We start from the raw sequence: 15,000 nt of genomic DNA, 5'->3' as shown, positions 1-15,000 counted from the left end.
TACATAAAGAAGTTTCAAGCTCTGATTGTGGAGGGTACTTGAGGAAGGAATAGACCCGAGAAAATGTGGGACAAAGAAGATGGGGAGAAAGGATCTTCGGATGCTGGGCTTCACTGAGGAAATGACAAGGGACTGGGAGATGTGGTGATTTTCTGTATTTGATAAGACATGTCAAACTAAGTAAAAATCAGTTTTCACACATACAGGCTTGTCCTTTCAGGTGTTGGTGCCACTTAAAAAGCACCCGTATCAGTGCTGTGTTAACGCACCCATGCCAGTGGCACATAAAAAGCACCCAGCACACTCTATTAAGTGGTTAGCATTAGGAAAGGCCGGAGCTTACAGGGTCAAAGAAAAACAGTCTGAAGGCAAACACAACAGCTGTGGATTTGTGTTTCTGCTTGAACAGACATCATCAGAAGAGAAATTGCCCTACCTAATGTATGAGAGAGATTGAAAACTAGTCTGTACTCTAGTTTACTATTCAAGAAGTTTGTACTTTTGAGGTCTGTTAATGAAACCATCCCTCAATGGATAGTTGGAGTCTGGACTGCTCCCTGCTAGCAAGTTCCATGTCAAACTGTCCAACCCATGCCAGCATAAAAAGTAGACATTAAACAATGATGATGATGATATATATATATATATATATATATATATATATATATATATATATATATATATCAACAACTGTTGAGTATGGCTGTCTGGGAGATTTTCTTATGGTAGTGAAATAGTAGTTTTTAACTGCTATTTCAGAATTGCGGTATGTGGTGAAGCAAATTTTTGCTAAACCCTAATTATAATTATACTCATAATTATAGAATTTATATATATATATATATATATATATATATATATATATATATATATAACTATTTGTTATGTCGATTATCTCTTGCGAAGACATGTTGGGGCAAGCGAAATCGAAATCGAATTGAACCAGCCAGGATCCTGGTCTGATCCGACTCGTGGCCGATGCCAGCGCCGCCTCGACTGGCCTCCGTGCCGGTGGCACGTAAAATACACCAATCCGACCGTGGCCGTTGCCAGCCTCACCTGGCACCTGTGCAGGTGGCACGTAAAAGGCACCCACTACACTCACGGAGTGGTTGGCGTTAGGAAGGGCATCCAGCTGTAGAAACATTGCCAGATAAGACTGGAGTCTGGTGCAGCCTTCTGGCTTCCCAGATCCCCGGTCGAACCATCCAACCCATGCTAGCATGGAGAACGGATGTTAAACGATGATGATGATGATGATGATGATCTGTTATGTCGATTATGCATTGATGTAAGAATAAGTTGTTCTATAAAGCTCGAAACATATATACCGCAAAATCTTTTGTGTCCTGTTTTACATTTATTTCATTTGATACATATATCCTCTCACCTATGCTACTAGCTGGCATATACAGGTGCTTACATTTATCAAGTATTCACCCTGAATTTATTATATATATATATATATAGATAGATAGATATATATATAATAAATTCATATATATATATGAAGTGAAACCAAGCTAAGCAAAATAACTTAGAGTGACCAGTGGCATGTATTTGTGCAGCAAAGATAAATAAGGTTATATTAATTAACATACAAAAGAAATTCTTGATTAACTAAAATTATCTTTGCATCTAAAGAGGGCAAACCAATCACCTGCTAGCAGTTAGTACTAATTTCAAATGAAGGGAAATAATCTGAAGAATCAAAACCTCTAAAAGTGACATGCGGTTAAACCCAATTGAGAACTTCAAACTTGATGTTCTGCCAAATTACTGATATAGCAGGAATGGGGAAACCCTCAAGGTAGCATCAAGTGAAACTATAAATACACCAGCTAATCAGAATAAATATTTGTCATCATTGCGGTATTAATTTGTCTGCTCGGAGATAAGGCGTTCTTAGAGTCCACTGCAGCCAAACGTGTCTGGAGAAGAATGGCAAGGATGTAGGATATTCACAACTACAGATGTATTGCAGGAATTAGAACATTCTGATGAGGATGACTGAAATTTCAATGAAATGTATCCTGCAGATGATTTAAAAATATTTGATGAAGGTGAGAAATTTTGAAGCTGAAGATGAAATCGGAAGTGAAAGTGAATTTACTGCAGAGAGAAAAGATGAAGAGTGATACACTAAAGTGCAATACTGGAATCACACTGAAAACACACCAATTTTAAGTAAGAAACCTGGTTTTTATATTTTTTAACAAGTTGTTTTCGTTATATTTCTTTCTGTTTGCCGAATACATCATATAAAGAGAATTGGCTGTAGAACTTTAGTCCAGTTGTGGGTAATATCTCCTTGGCCAGAGCTAAAAGGGTCAAAGAAAAACAGTCTGAAGATAACATGACAGCTGTGGATTTCTGTTTCTGCTTGAACTGAACAGAAATTGCCCTACCTAATCTACAGTTATTGGGACAGATATAGACTATGTCTATATGCATGTATGTATGTACATACATATGTATGCATGCATATGGATGAATGGACGAATATGCATCCATAAGTGTGTATGTGTGTGAGAGAGATTGAAAACTAGTCTGTATTCATCATCATCATCGTTTAGTGTCTGCTTTCCATGCTAGCATGGGTTGGACGGTTCAACTGGGGTCTGAGAAGCCAGAAGGCTGCACCAGGCCTAGTCTGATCTGTCAATGTTTCTATGGCAGGATGCCCTTCCTCATGCCAACCACTCCATGAGTGTAGTGGGTGCTTTTTACGTGCCAGACGAGGCTGGCAAACGGCCACGATTGGATGGTGCTTTTTACTTGCCACAAGCATGGAGGCCAGGTGAGGCTGGCAATGGCCACAATCGGATGGTGCTTTTTACATGCCACTGGCACGGAGGACAGTTGGGGCAGCGCTGGCAACGGCCACGATCAGATGGTTCTCTTACATGCCACCGGCACTGGTATCACAACTACAATTTCCATTGATGTACTCTAGTTTAAATTTTTGTTATTGTACTTTTGAGGTCTGTTAACACTCCTACAACTTGAAGGTCTTACCTACTGGATAAAATGAATTGTAATGGCATGATCGTCTCAATATAAGGTTCGAATTAGATGGAGGCTGAATCTAGTTTTACTTCAGTAATCAAGGAGATGCTTTTTCTTGTTGCTTGTGTAAGAATTTAGTTTTGTATCAATATATTTGCATTCTGTTGTTCTATTCCACAAATATAAAATGTTTCCGTTCTACATGTTTCAAGCAAAAAGGGAATCATTAGATATTTCTTTTTTCACAGCTGCAGATAAAATCCTTTAACGTCAACTCAGAACATAAGCTCACTAGGATACTTAGTCCCTGATTGATCAGAGCTATTATCAAAGACATTCCAGCCATGATCATCCTGTCTTTTATTCAGACAATGTTATCTAGGACTACATTATCCAATGTGTGCTAACCATTTTCTTCAAGATTTGAGTGTGTGACTCGAGGGAATTTTACTGTTATTTCTAGGAAATTAAACAACCACATACAGTCCCACCTTACCCTAAGCAGTTTTTAATAGTAATGGGAGAGTGATGATGCTACAGCTGCTGGGGGAAGCCACAGTCAAGGTTGTCAAATTAATGATTTAATGTTGAAATCACAGGATCATAAAGGATGACATTAGACAGAAGTCTCATGCAGTCCCAAGCAGGGAAACCATATTTATGAATAACTAGCAGTATTGCCCGGCGTTGCTCAGGTTTGTAAGGGAAATAACTATAAAGCATTTTTAGAGTTATAGCCAAAAAATAGCAAAAAAATGGAAAAAAAATGATGGTAAATTTTTTTGAGAGTTAAAAAGGTCGAGTTGCGTCCCCTAGACAGTCTGTGGTTTGTGTTTCTGATTCTCGACCCCATGTCGAATTTATCGATTTTTTTAGAACTGGGGGAACTTTTCAAAATTTTCGCTGCGTTAGTTTTGAATTATGACATTGGGCTATGTGTGTGTCAAGTTTCTTCAGAATCGGTTGAAAGCCGTGGTCAGGGTGAGGGTACAAGCAAACAGACACACAGAAACACGCACAGACAAACTGCCGTTTATATAGAGAGAGATGAATGAACAATAGATGTGATGTGGTGAGAAACTTTCCATACCTTCTATGTTTGTTGCCAAGATGTCTTCAGTGTGAGATAAAACAGAATTACCAAAGCATGAAGAGGTCATTTCTCAGAACTGGTGAGTCAGTAACTAGAAAGAGAGATCAAAGGGAAATAATGAAATAGAAAACCAGTTGAATCAATATTTTATCACTTTAACCCTTTTGTTACTGTATTAATTTTGAGATGCTCTGTGTTTCTTTCAATTATTTTAAATATAACAAAGAATTTAGTAAAATAACTTGGTTATCATTAAGCTTGTGTTAGGAACATAAATTGCGACTAAGGTTTGGTGGAATATTTTAATTCAAAATCTATGAAAACAAGACATTTTACCACAGAGCCAGAGCCGGTTTTGGCCGGGTTAGTAACAAAAGGGTTAAAGGCAGTGAGTTGACAGAATAAAATGCTTAGTGATGTTTCATCTGTCTTCACATCCTGAGTTCAAATTCTGACAAGGCCAACTTGGCCTTTCATCCTCTTGGGGGTCAATAAAATAATGTAACAGTTGAACACTGGAGTCGATGTAAGCGACTCCTTCCCTAAAAATTGCTGGCCCTGTGCCAAAATCCGAAACCCATATTTTATCACTCTTAAAGGCATCAAGCTGGCAGAATTGTTAGCATGCCAGGCAAAATTCTAAGCAGCATTTTGTTCATCTTCACATTCTGAGTTCAAATTCCACCAAGGTCAACTTGGCTCCTGGCCTTGCCAATTCCAATTAAGCCATTCAACCCATGCCACCCTGAAAACAGACGTTAAATGTTGATGATGATGATGAGGACAATGATGATGATGATAACTATTAAACACAATTAATTTACAAAACTACCACACTCACCAAACCTTTAACTAGCATCTCCTGAGGACTAACACAAGCTAAAACATCACTAATACTAACATACACATATAAAATTGTCTTCACAATCAGCAAAATGACAAAGGAAACAAATATATTAGGACATCATCAAGCAAAATGCTTTGAGGTATTTATTCTGCCTTACTCTTACTCTTTTACTTGTTTCAGTCATTTGACTGCGGCCATGCTGGAGCACCGCCTTTAGTCGAGCAACTCAACCCCGGTATTTATCCTTTTGTAAGCCCAGTACTTATTCTATCGGTCTCTTTTGCCGAACCGCTAAGTAACGGAGACATAAACACACCAACATCGGTTGTCAAGCAATGCTAGGGGGACAAACACAGACACATAAACATACACGCACATACATATATATATATATATATACATACATACATATATATGATGGGCTTCTTTTCAGTTTCCGTCTACCAAATCCACTCACAAGGATTTGGTTGGCCCGAGGCTATAGTAGAAGACACTTGCCCAAGGTGCCACACAGTGAGACTGAACCCAGAACCACGTGTTGGTAAACAAGCTACTTACCACACAGCCACTCCTGCGCCTTGTTGCATTCTGTGTTAAAATCCTGCCAAAGATCAACGTTGCTCTTTATTCTTTCCAGAGTTAAAAAAAACTATCAGTCTAAAAGTTTGGCTGAAGCATTAGAGCATCAGACAAGATTGTTTGTTCCTTCTCAAGCCATGCCTGGCTCATAAGGGCCAGTTTCCCAGTTTTCTTGGCGTATAGGTTCCCCACTTGGATGGGACACCGGTCCGTCGCAGGTGAGCTGCAAGATGCAGGAGGAAAGAGTGAGAGAAAGTTGTGGCCAAAGAGTCAGCAGAAATTGGCCATTACCTTCTGCCGGAGCCGCGTGGAGCTTAGGTGTTTCGCTCATAAACACACATATTGCACCCTCTGAGATTCGAACCCGCGATCCCTCGACCGCGAGTCCGCTGCTCTAACCACTAGGCCATGTGCATCCACATCAGACAGGATGCCTTACAGGAATTGAATTATATTGGCTGCTGTCTGCATCCTGAGTTAAATCCTATCATTAATTCTAGGGAGACAGACAATTCATTCTTTGGAATCCTTGGGTGCCTGCAGAGAGGGAGATTTAGCAGCTATTTCTAGCAGGTCAAACACCAATGTAAAAGTTTCACCATTAGGTCATGGCCCAAATTTCTACAGGGAATAATGAAATAATAGATTCAAATTTTAGCACAAGGCCAGCAAATTTGTGAACAGGATAAGCCAATTACACCAACCCCAGTGCTCAAATGGTACTTATTTTATCAACCCCAAAAGAATGAAAGATCTATTCTCTTACAAACATTCAGGGCCAGATATCCAATTTCAGAATACCTTCCTCTGTCACTCCTATTAGTCTCAGAGACTTTACAAAGGCTATGGGCACTACATGCCTTCTTGACTAAAAATAGAAAAGGTAAAAATTCAATTATATGATTGGGAAGAAATTATTATTTTTTTATACATAAAATAGGCGCAGGAGTGGCTGTGTGGTAAGTAGCTTGCTAACCAACCACAGGGTTCCGAGTTCAGTCCCACTGCTTGGCATATTGGGCAAGTATCTTCTGCTATAGCCCAGAGCCGACCAATGCCTTGTGAGTGGATTTGGTAGACGGAAACTGAAAGAAGCCTGTCGTATATATGTATGTATATATATATATATATGTGTGTGTGTGTGTGTGTGTGTGTATGTATGTGTGTCTGTGTTTGTCCCCCTAGCATTGCTTGACAACCGATGCTGGTGTGTTTACATCCCCGTCACTTAGCGGTTCGGCAAAAGAGACCGATAGAATAAGTACTGGGCTTACAAAGAATAAGTCCCGGGGTCGATTTGCTCGACTAAAGGCGGTGCTCCAGCATGCCGCAGTCAAATGACTGAAAGTAAATGAGTAAAAGAGAGAGAGAGTAATACAAGGGAAATAACTCGTACACAACGAAACTACGACTATGATGTCCCGTTGATTTCAGACTTCTCACCATCCCTCCTCCTCCTCACCATCATCATTGAGAAGCAGTAACAGCATTATCCTCATCGCTGTCGTTAACAACGTCACAGCTAACATATAATGCAGTGGGCTTTCGATTAGCTACTTCAAATCTGGAAGACGTCAACGTTAATTATTCAGCTTATGTCCCTTGGAAAGTGAAAAAAAATGTTTCTCCCCCTTCTCTACAATACTGTCATCCTGTCATCACTATCAACACACACACATATAAACACTATATATATACATACACACACGATATATATATATTTCATTACTACCCACAAAGGGCTAAACACAGAGGGGACAGACAAAGGGATTAAGTCGATTACATCGACCCCAGTGCGTAACTGGTACTTAATTTATCGACCCCGAAAGGATAAAAGGCAAAGTCGACCTCGGCGGAATTTGAACTCGGAACGTAACGGCAGACGAAATATGGCAACGCATTTCGCCCGGCGTGCTAACGTTTCTGCCAGCACACACGATATATATAGCTTCCGTTACCTAGGTGACCAAGTCAGTAGTGGGGGGGGGATGCTCTGAGAGAGTAGCTACTAGAATAAGAATAGCCTGGGCAAAGTTCAGAGAGCTCCTACCTCTGCTGGTAACAAAGGGCCTACAGCTCAGAGTGAAAGGTAGACTGTATGATGTATGTGTACGAATAGCCATGCTACACGGCAGTGAAACATGGGGTGTGACTGCTGGGGACATGTGTAGGCTTGAAAGGAACGAAGCTAGTATGCTCCGCTGGATGTGTAATGTCAGTGTGCATACACGACAGAGTGTAAGTGCCCTGAGAGAAAAGCTGGACATAAGAAGCATCAGGTGTGGTGTGCAAAAGAGACGACTGCACTGGTCTGGTCATGTGTTGCATATGGATGAGGACAGCTGTGTGAAAAAGTGTCACTCCCTAACAGTGGCGGGAACCTGTGGAAGAGGTAGACCCAGGAAGATGTGGGATGAGGTGGTGAAGTATGAACATTGAACATTGGGCCACACAGAGGCAATGACAAGTGACTGAGACCTTTGGAGATATGCTGTGCTTGAGAAGACCTAGCAAGCCAAGTGAGACCATAACCGTGACCTATGCCAGTGTTGCATAACCAGTCCATTTAAGGGTACCCTTCAATCATTAGGCAATGTACTGGGCTTGAGAAGACCTGTTGAGTCAAGTGAAATCATTGTCATAACCAATGCCTGACTGGCACCCATGCTAGTGGCACGAAAAAAAGCACCAATCAAGTGTGGTCCATGCCAGTCCCACCAGACTGGTTTCCATGCCAGTGGCACATAAAGAGCACCATACGAACGTGGTCGATGTCAGTGCCGCCTGACTAGTTCCATACCGGTAGTATGTAAGAAGCACCATTTGAGTGTGGTTGATGCTAGTACTGCCTGACTGGCTCCTGTGCCAGTGACGCATAAAAAGCACCATTCAAGCGTGGTCGATGCCAATACCACCTAACTGGCCCCCATGACAGTGACATGTAAAAAGCATCCACCACACTCTCAGAGTGTTGGCACTAGGAAGGGCATCCAGCTGTAGAAACCTTGCCGGATCAGATTCAAGCCTGGTGTAGCCTACCGGCTTGCCAGTCCTCAGCAGTCAAACTGTCCAACCCATGGAAAGCAGACAGTAAACGATGATGATGTATGTGTGTTTGTGTGTGCGTACTTATACACACACACAGAGTCTGGGGATCCAAATGCAGGAAGTTTGTAAGCTTCCAGCAATAAGTGGCCAGTATAGAGAACAAAAAATGGAGAGTGTACGATAAGATTATAATAACAATTTATTGGCATCAAGAGTTACACACTTTTTCCCATACTGAAGTTGTAAAGAAATCTGATAAGCTAATAGTTTCTACGTAGCTCAATGTTAGCAACTAATGCTGCTAAAAATACAAATAAAAATTCAAATTGAGCAAATGGAACAGCTAAAATGTTGTGGCTGACTTAGAAATTCCCTGCAGCAATGTAATCTTTATTAAGGCAATCTCACCCTGGTGATTAGTTACATTAAGTTCACTGTGTAACTATTGTATAATGAGCTTCAGCTAGTTAAGAAACATATGTAGTGCACATTTTACCTGTTCCCTCCCTCAATTTGGATATATATAAACATATAGATATCAGAGTAGTAACTATGGAAGACTGGTGGGATTATTATTTGTATGACTTAAAAATTGGTCGTTATTTAGTATATAATTTAGTTATTGTAGGTTTACTATTAATACCAATACAGATATACATAGATTTATGTGTTTCTTTGTTGTAGTTTAATTTTAAAGTTAGTGTTTAATCCTGCCTTTATTTAGATTGAATGAATGTGGTTATTACGCTTTCACTTTTATTATACTATGGAAGACTGTAGGGAATAAAATGTATGACTTAAAGGTTTGGTCGCTGTTTAGTTACATATTTAGGAGTTAGTTATTGATTTACTTGTTGAATTTATTTACCGATACTGTTGTACATAGGGTAAATGTGTTTGAAAGTTGTGGCTTCTTTGATATGTTTGTTCCCAAGCAACACTAATTTTAGTGGTGTTGACACTGCCAGATTGAATGGTACTGACCAGATGTTGAAACCATAATGATATCCACGGGACAGCTGATGATGTAGGTATGTTGGATTGGAGGTATGACTGTTTTTGTATACATGGAATAGTATTATAACACATCTTTTTGATATGTGTATGTATATATATATATATATATATATATTATATATATATATATACACACATATATATATACACACACATATATATATATACACATATGGCACGTAAAAAGCACCATCCGAACGTGGCCGTTGCCAGCCTCGCCTGGCCCCCGTGCCGGTGGCACGTAAAATGCACCCACTACACTCACGGAGTGGTTGGCATTAGGAAGGGCATCCAGCCGTAGAAACATTGCCAGATCAGACTGGGCCTGGTGCAGCCTTCTGGCTTCCCAGACCCCAGTTGAACCGTCCAACCCATGCTAGCATGATGATGATGATGATATATACACATATATATATATATACACATATATATATACACACACACATATATATACACACACACACACATATATATATACACACATATATATATATATATATATGTATATTTTGCACCCAGTACACTCTGTAAATTGGTTGATGTCAGGTTTGGCATCAACTACAGTAAGTAAGCCAAAAATGGAACAAAGCATAAAACGTGATCCTTTGACCCGTTTGGGGAACAGTAACTCCAAACAAGAACGACTTGGACTGCATCAATAATTTGTGTAACACATGTTAGCATGGAAATCAGGACTATGATGATCATGATGATGGCTGTAACCAGAAAATCATTATCCCTTGTTACATTTTTTAAAGATATGGTGTGATCTGAGGGAGATTTAGCAGCAACTTCTAGCAGGTCAAGCATCAATGTAAAAGCTTCATCATTAGGTCATGGTCCAAATTTCTGTAAGGAATGATGAAAAATAGTTTTCAAATTTTGGCACAAGGCCAGTAATTTTGGGGAAGGGGTAAGCTCAACTGGTGCTTATTTTATCTTGGTCTCAAGCATTTGTCTTATGAAGAAAGGCTGAAGACGCTCGACCTTTATTCTCTCGAAAAATTACGCCGCCGTGGTGATCTCATTCTTGCTCACAACATCATAAGCAGAAAGTGTAACCTCTCAAAAGAGCTGTTCTTCACTCCTGCTTCAGAGCGTCAGCTGTGGGGTCACTCCGAAAAGCTCTATCTGCGATGATTTCATCTCAATCAAAGGAGAGAGGCTTTCTCCGTCCGGGTTGCAGATCCGTGGAATAAGCTGCCGGACGAGATAGTGAAGATGCAGACGACCGCTCGGTTCAAAGTCTCCCTTGACCAGAAATGGCCTGAACTCTTTGCATGAACACCCTCCCTGTACATAACTCCATGTCCCCCTACATGGCCTTGCTTTTTGCTTTTTGAGCCAAAAAATTTAACATAACTTAACTTATCAACCCTAAAAGGATTGAAAGGCAAAGTCGACCTCAGTGGAATGTGAACATAAAGACAGACAAAATGCAGCTAAGCCTTTTACTTAGTGCAATAACAAACAATCCTGCCAACTCACCACTTTGGAATGATGAAATATTATCACCAGAGGAATAATATTACAGTGGGAAGGTCTAATATAGTAAAGTCATTGTAGGAGAACACTTAACCTTCTAAAATACTTTCACTTGAAATATCACAGTAACCAATGGCTTTCAGGTTACCTTGTGTAACTCTTGTAGTTACAAGCATTGTAGGTCAGAAAATTAGAAATCTTAGTTTTTCCATCCACTACTTTCATGGATTCCCATGACTCTCTGTTGCCATCCAATTCCATTATTATGAATTTGAATTGCGGATCTGAGTCACAGTGAATCTTTCATTAGCTGATTACACAACCATGAACATCACACATATGGATGTGTTGCAGTTACCCTCTTGATAGAGTTTCATGATCCTGACAGTTCATCTTCAAGGATTTCTCTGCTCAGCATCATCATCGTTTAACGCCTGCTTTCCATGCTAGCATGGGTTGGACGATTTGACTGAGGACTGGCGAACCAGTTAGCTGCACAAGGCTCCAATCTGATCTTGCAGAGTTTCTACAGCTGTATGCCTTTCCAAATGCCAACCACTCCAAGAGTGTAGTGGGTGCTGTTATGTGCTACCAGCAGGAGGGCCAGTCAGGCAGTACTGGCAACATCCACGCTCAAGTGGTGTTTTTTATGTGCCACCTGCACAGGAGCTAGCCCAGCAGCACTGGCAACGACCTTGCTCAAATGTTTTTTACATGCCACCAGCACAAGTGCCAGTAAGGCGACGCTGGTAACTATCACCTTTGAATGGTGCTTTTTACATGCCACCGGTATGGAAGCCAGTCAGCTGCTCTGGCAGCAATCACGCTTGGATGGTGCTCTTAGCACTCCACTGGCACATGTGCCAGTCACTGAATTTGCGAATTGGATTTGATTTCAATTTCACTTGTCTCAACAGGTTTGGCATCAACTACAGTAAGTAAGCCAAAAATGGAACAAAGCATAAAACGTGATCCTTTGACCCGTTTGGGGAACAGTAACTCCAAACAAGAACGACTTGGACTGCATCAATAATTTGTGTAACACATGTTAGCATGGAAATCAGGACTATGATGATCATGATGATGGCTGTAACCAGAAAATCATTAGCAAGCAGAGTTTAGTGTCCAATGAAGGAAAGGTATGCATAAGTGGGCTGGTTACACCCCTAGCATAGGCCACAGGTTATGTAAGGATCACTTTTAACTTGGTTGAGCTCTTCTGCTACTTCTTCACAACCCATCATGCTGCAGTCCCTTGACTTTGCTTTATCCCTGGCAGGGTGGTTGAATGGGTGCTATACCTTGCCAAAGGGCAACCAATAACTATCCAGAGCACAGTCGTCATTTTGTGAGGTATTTTCAAAATACCCACATACCCCATACTTCTGCAGACTTCCTAAAAGAATAAAGTAGAGAAATCTATTACGAACACCAGTGTGGTCCTTCGTAAACAAATATAGAAAGTGTAAAGAATAGCATATGTAATGTAATATTCTTTGCTTCAGAGTCCAACCACCAGGAAGCTAGATGATAAGCAACAGAACAGGTCTATTTAGCAAAGGGGAGAAGCAGAAAAGAAGAGATTATCCAATGTTTTATGGTGTGAGGACCGGAAACATGAGGTGTTCCAGATTGTCCTGCAATCTGGAAATATGCTTTGCGAAATACTAACTTGGCTCTTTTTTAATATGTACACACATATGAATATACAAACATATATGCACAGACATTTATACATATATTGCATACTGGCATAGTACACAGTACTTGAAAGTCGCTATCCTTTTTCAACAGTCAGCTGCTGTGCTGGGAATGAGAGTAATCAGATGAAATCCTTGGGCATTTGCTTAAGTAATTCCCCAAAAGTCATCAAGTTTGTTGAGTCTTAAAAGAGTTACCTCCCCTTGTCCTCTGCCAATCTGAACGCAGAACCAAAATGGATTTTGTTAAGCATTCAAACATTGCACCATTTCACTACCCTGGATTGGTACTTTATTATCAATCCTGAAAGGATGAGTTGACTGTGGCCATGCTGGAGCACCGCCTTTAGTCGAGCAAATCGACCCCAGGACTTATTCTATGGAAGCCTAGTATTTATTCTATTGGTCTCCGTAACTGCTAAGTTACGGGGACGTAAACACACCAGCATCGGTTTTCAAGCGATGTTGGGGAGACAAATACAGACACACAAACATATACGCTCACATACATATATATAAAGCTGACCTGGATAGAATTTGAAGTCAACGTGCAGAAAGCCAGAAGTCACCATGAAGCTCTAATAACAGCCAATTTGACAAGTGACTTCATGTGTGACCAAGCAATTACATCATGGAAGAACTACTTTAGCCATCTGTTTTAAAATCCACATCTTTTATGAGCCATCAGTATTTTCATTGTACTGCAGCAACCTGACACAGGAGTGGCTGTGTGGTAAGTAGCTTGCTAACCAACCACATGGTTCCGGGTTCAGTCCCACTGCGTGGCATCTTGGGCAAGTGTCTTCTGCTATAGCCCCGGGCCGACCAATGCCTTGTGAGTGGATTTGGTAGACAGAAACTGAAAGAAGCCTGTCGTATATATGTATATATATATAAGTGTATGTGTATATGTTTGTGTGTCTGTGTTTGTCCCCCTAGCATTGCTTGACAACCGATGCTGGTGTGTTTACATCCCCGTCACTTAGCGGTTCGGCAAAAGAGACCGATAGAATAAGTACTGGGCTTACAAAGAATAAGTCACGGGGTCAATTTGCTCGACTAAAGGCGGTGCTCCGGCATGGCCGCAGTCAAATGACTGAAACAAGTAAAAGAGAGTTTCACAGCAACTCTTTGAAACTCAGTCACTGGTGACCTTTCATAGCCCAACATCTTTGTCTTGGCAAAATTTAACATCAGCTGGATTTGAACTTAAGATATAAAGAACCAGAAAAACAACTACAAGCCATATTTTTCCATTCTCTATAAACTCAAGTCAATTTTTCATGGCCCCAGCAGACAAAATGGAAAAGACACTGCCCCAGAGGATGGCACGGGAGATGCACTGGAAGAGCCACTCTGACTCATGAGGCTTGCACTTGTGGACAGCTATCTCTGCCCCAACAGTGGTGAGCAGAGATATGGTCCAGGGGCCAAGAGCACCAGAGGTCTTCATGGCCACAGGCTCAACCATAAACCTATTTCTTTATTACCCACAAGGGGCTAAACACAGAGGGGACAAACAAGGACAGACATAGGTATTAAGTAGATTACATCAACCCCAGTGTGTAACTGGTACTTAATTTATCGACCCCCGAAAGGATGAAAGGCAAAGTCGACCTCGGCGGAATTTGAACTCACAACGTAACGGCAGACGAAATACCGCTAAGCATTTCACCTGGCGTGCTAACGTTTCTGCTAGCTCTCCATAAACCTGTCAGAGAGCAACTGATACCATGGCAGTTTTCATAGGCCTAAGGAGTTTTCAGCTTTTTTTTTTATTTCATTGAACTTTCAGACCCATCATCATCATCATCATTATCATTTAACATCTTTTTTTCCATTTTGGTATGGGTTGGACAGTTTGACAAGAGCTGGCGAGGCAGAAGACTGCACCAAGTTTCACTGTTTTGGCAGGGTTTTTATGGCTGGATGTCCTTCCTACCACCAACTACCTTTGGTTCTGTTTTATAGCTGTTGTTTGACATCTTGACACCAGCCACCATGAATCACTTTTAGGTTCCATTTCTTCAGTCCATTAACCAGCACACATCATGATTCTCAACTCATCTTGTTTGTTTTCTCCTTTTTTCATTTTTTAAAAAATCTTTTTTTAATGATGGCTGGTTTTGGAAGTAACCATTTCTAATATATCTCTTCACGAAGGCAGCAAGCTAGCAGAATCATTAGCACACCAGGAAAATGCTTAGCAGCATTTCATTCTG

The 15,000-nt window shown here is 40.7% G+C and overlaps 1 protein-coding gene across 6 annotated transcripts in view; it reads right to left on the bottom strand.

The window, feature by feature from the left end:
• LOC115223979 (E3 ubiquitin-protein ligase TRIP12) overlaps positions 1–15,000 on the bottom strand; it is a 177,115-nt gene that overhangs the window by 156,972 nt on the left and 5,143 nt on the right. For all 6 annotated transcript variants that reach the window (XM_029794745.2, XM_029794749.2, XM_029794750.2 and 3 more), the window contains exon 2: positions 4,100–4,193. The gene's annotated coding sequence lies outside the window, so the exon portion shown is untranslated. The remainder of the gene's footprint in view (positions 1–4,099; positions 4,194–15,000) is intronic.

This window comes from Octopus sinensis, linkage group LG24 (assembly GCF_006345805.1).
Source record: "Octopus sinensis linkage group LG24, ASM634580v1, whole genome shotgun sequence".
Classification (NCBI taxonomy): Eukaryota; Metazoa; Mollusca; class Cephalopoda; order Octopoda; family Octopodidae; genus Octopus; species Octopus sinensis.
The sequence above is the reverse complement of the archived record's forward strand: the minus strand, read 5'-3'. Positions and strand labels throughout refer to the sequence as shown.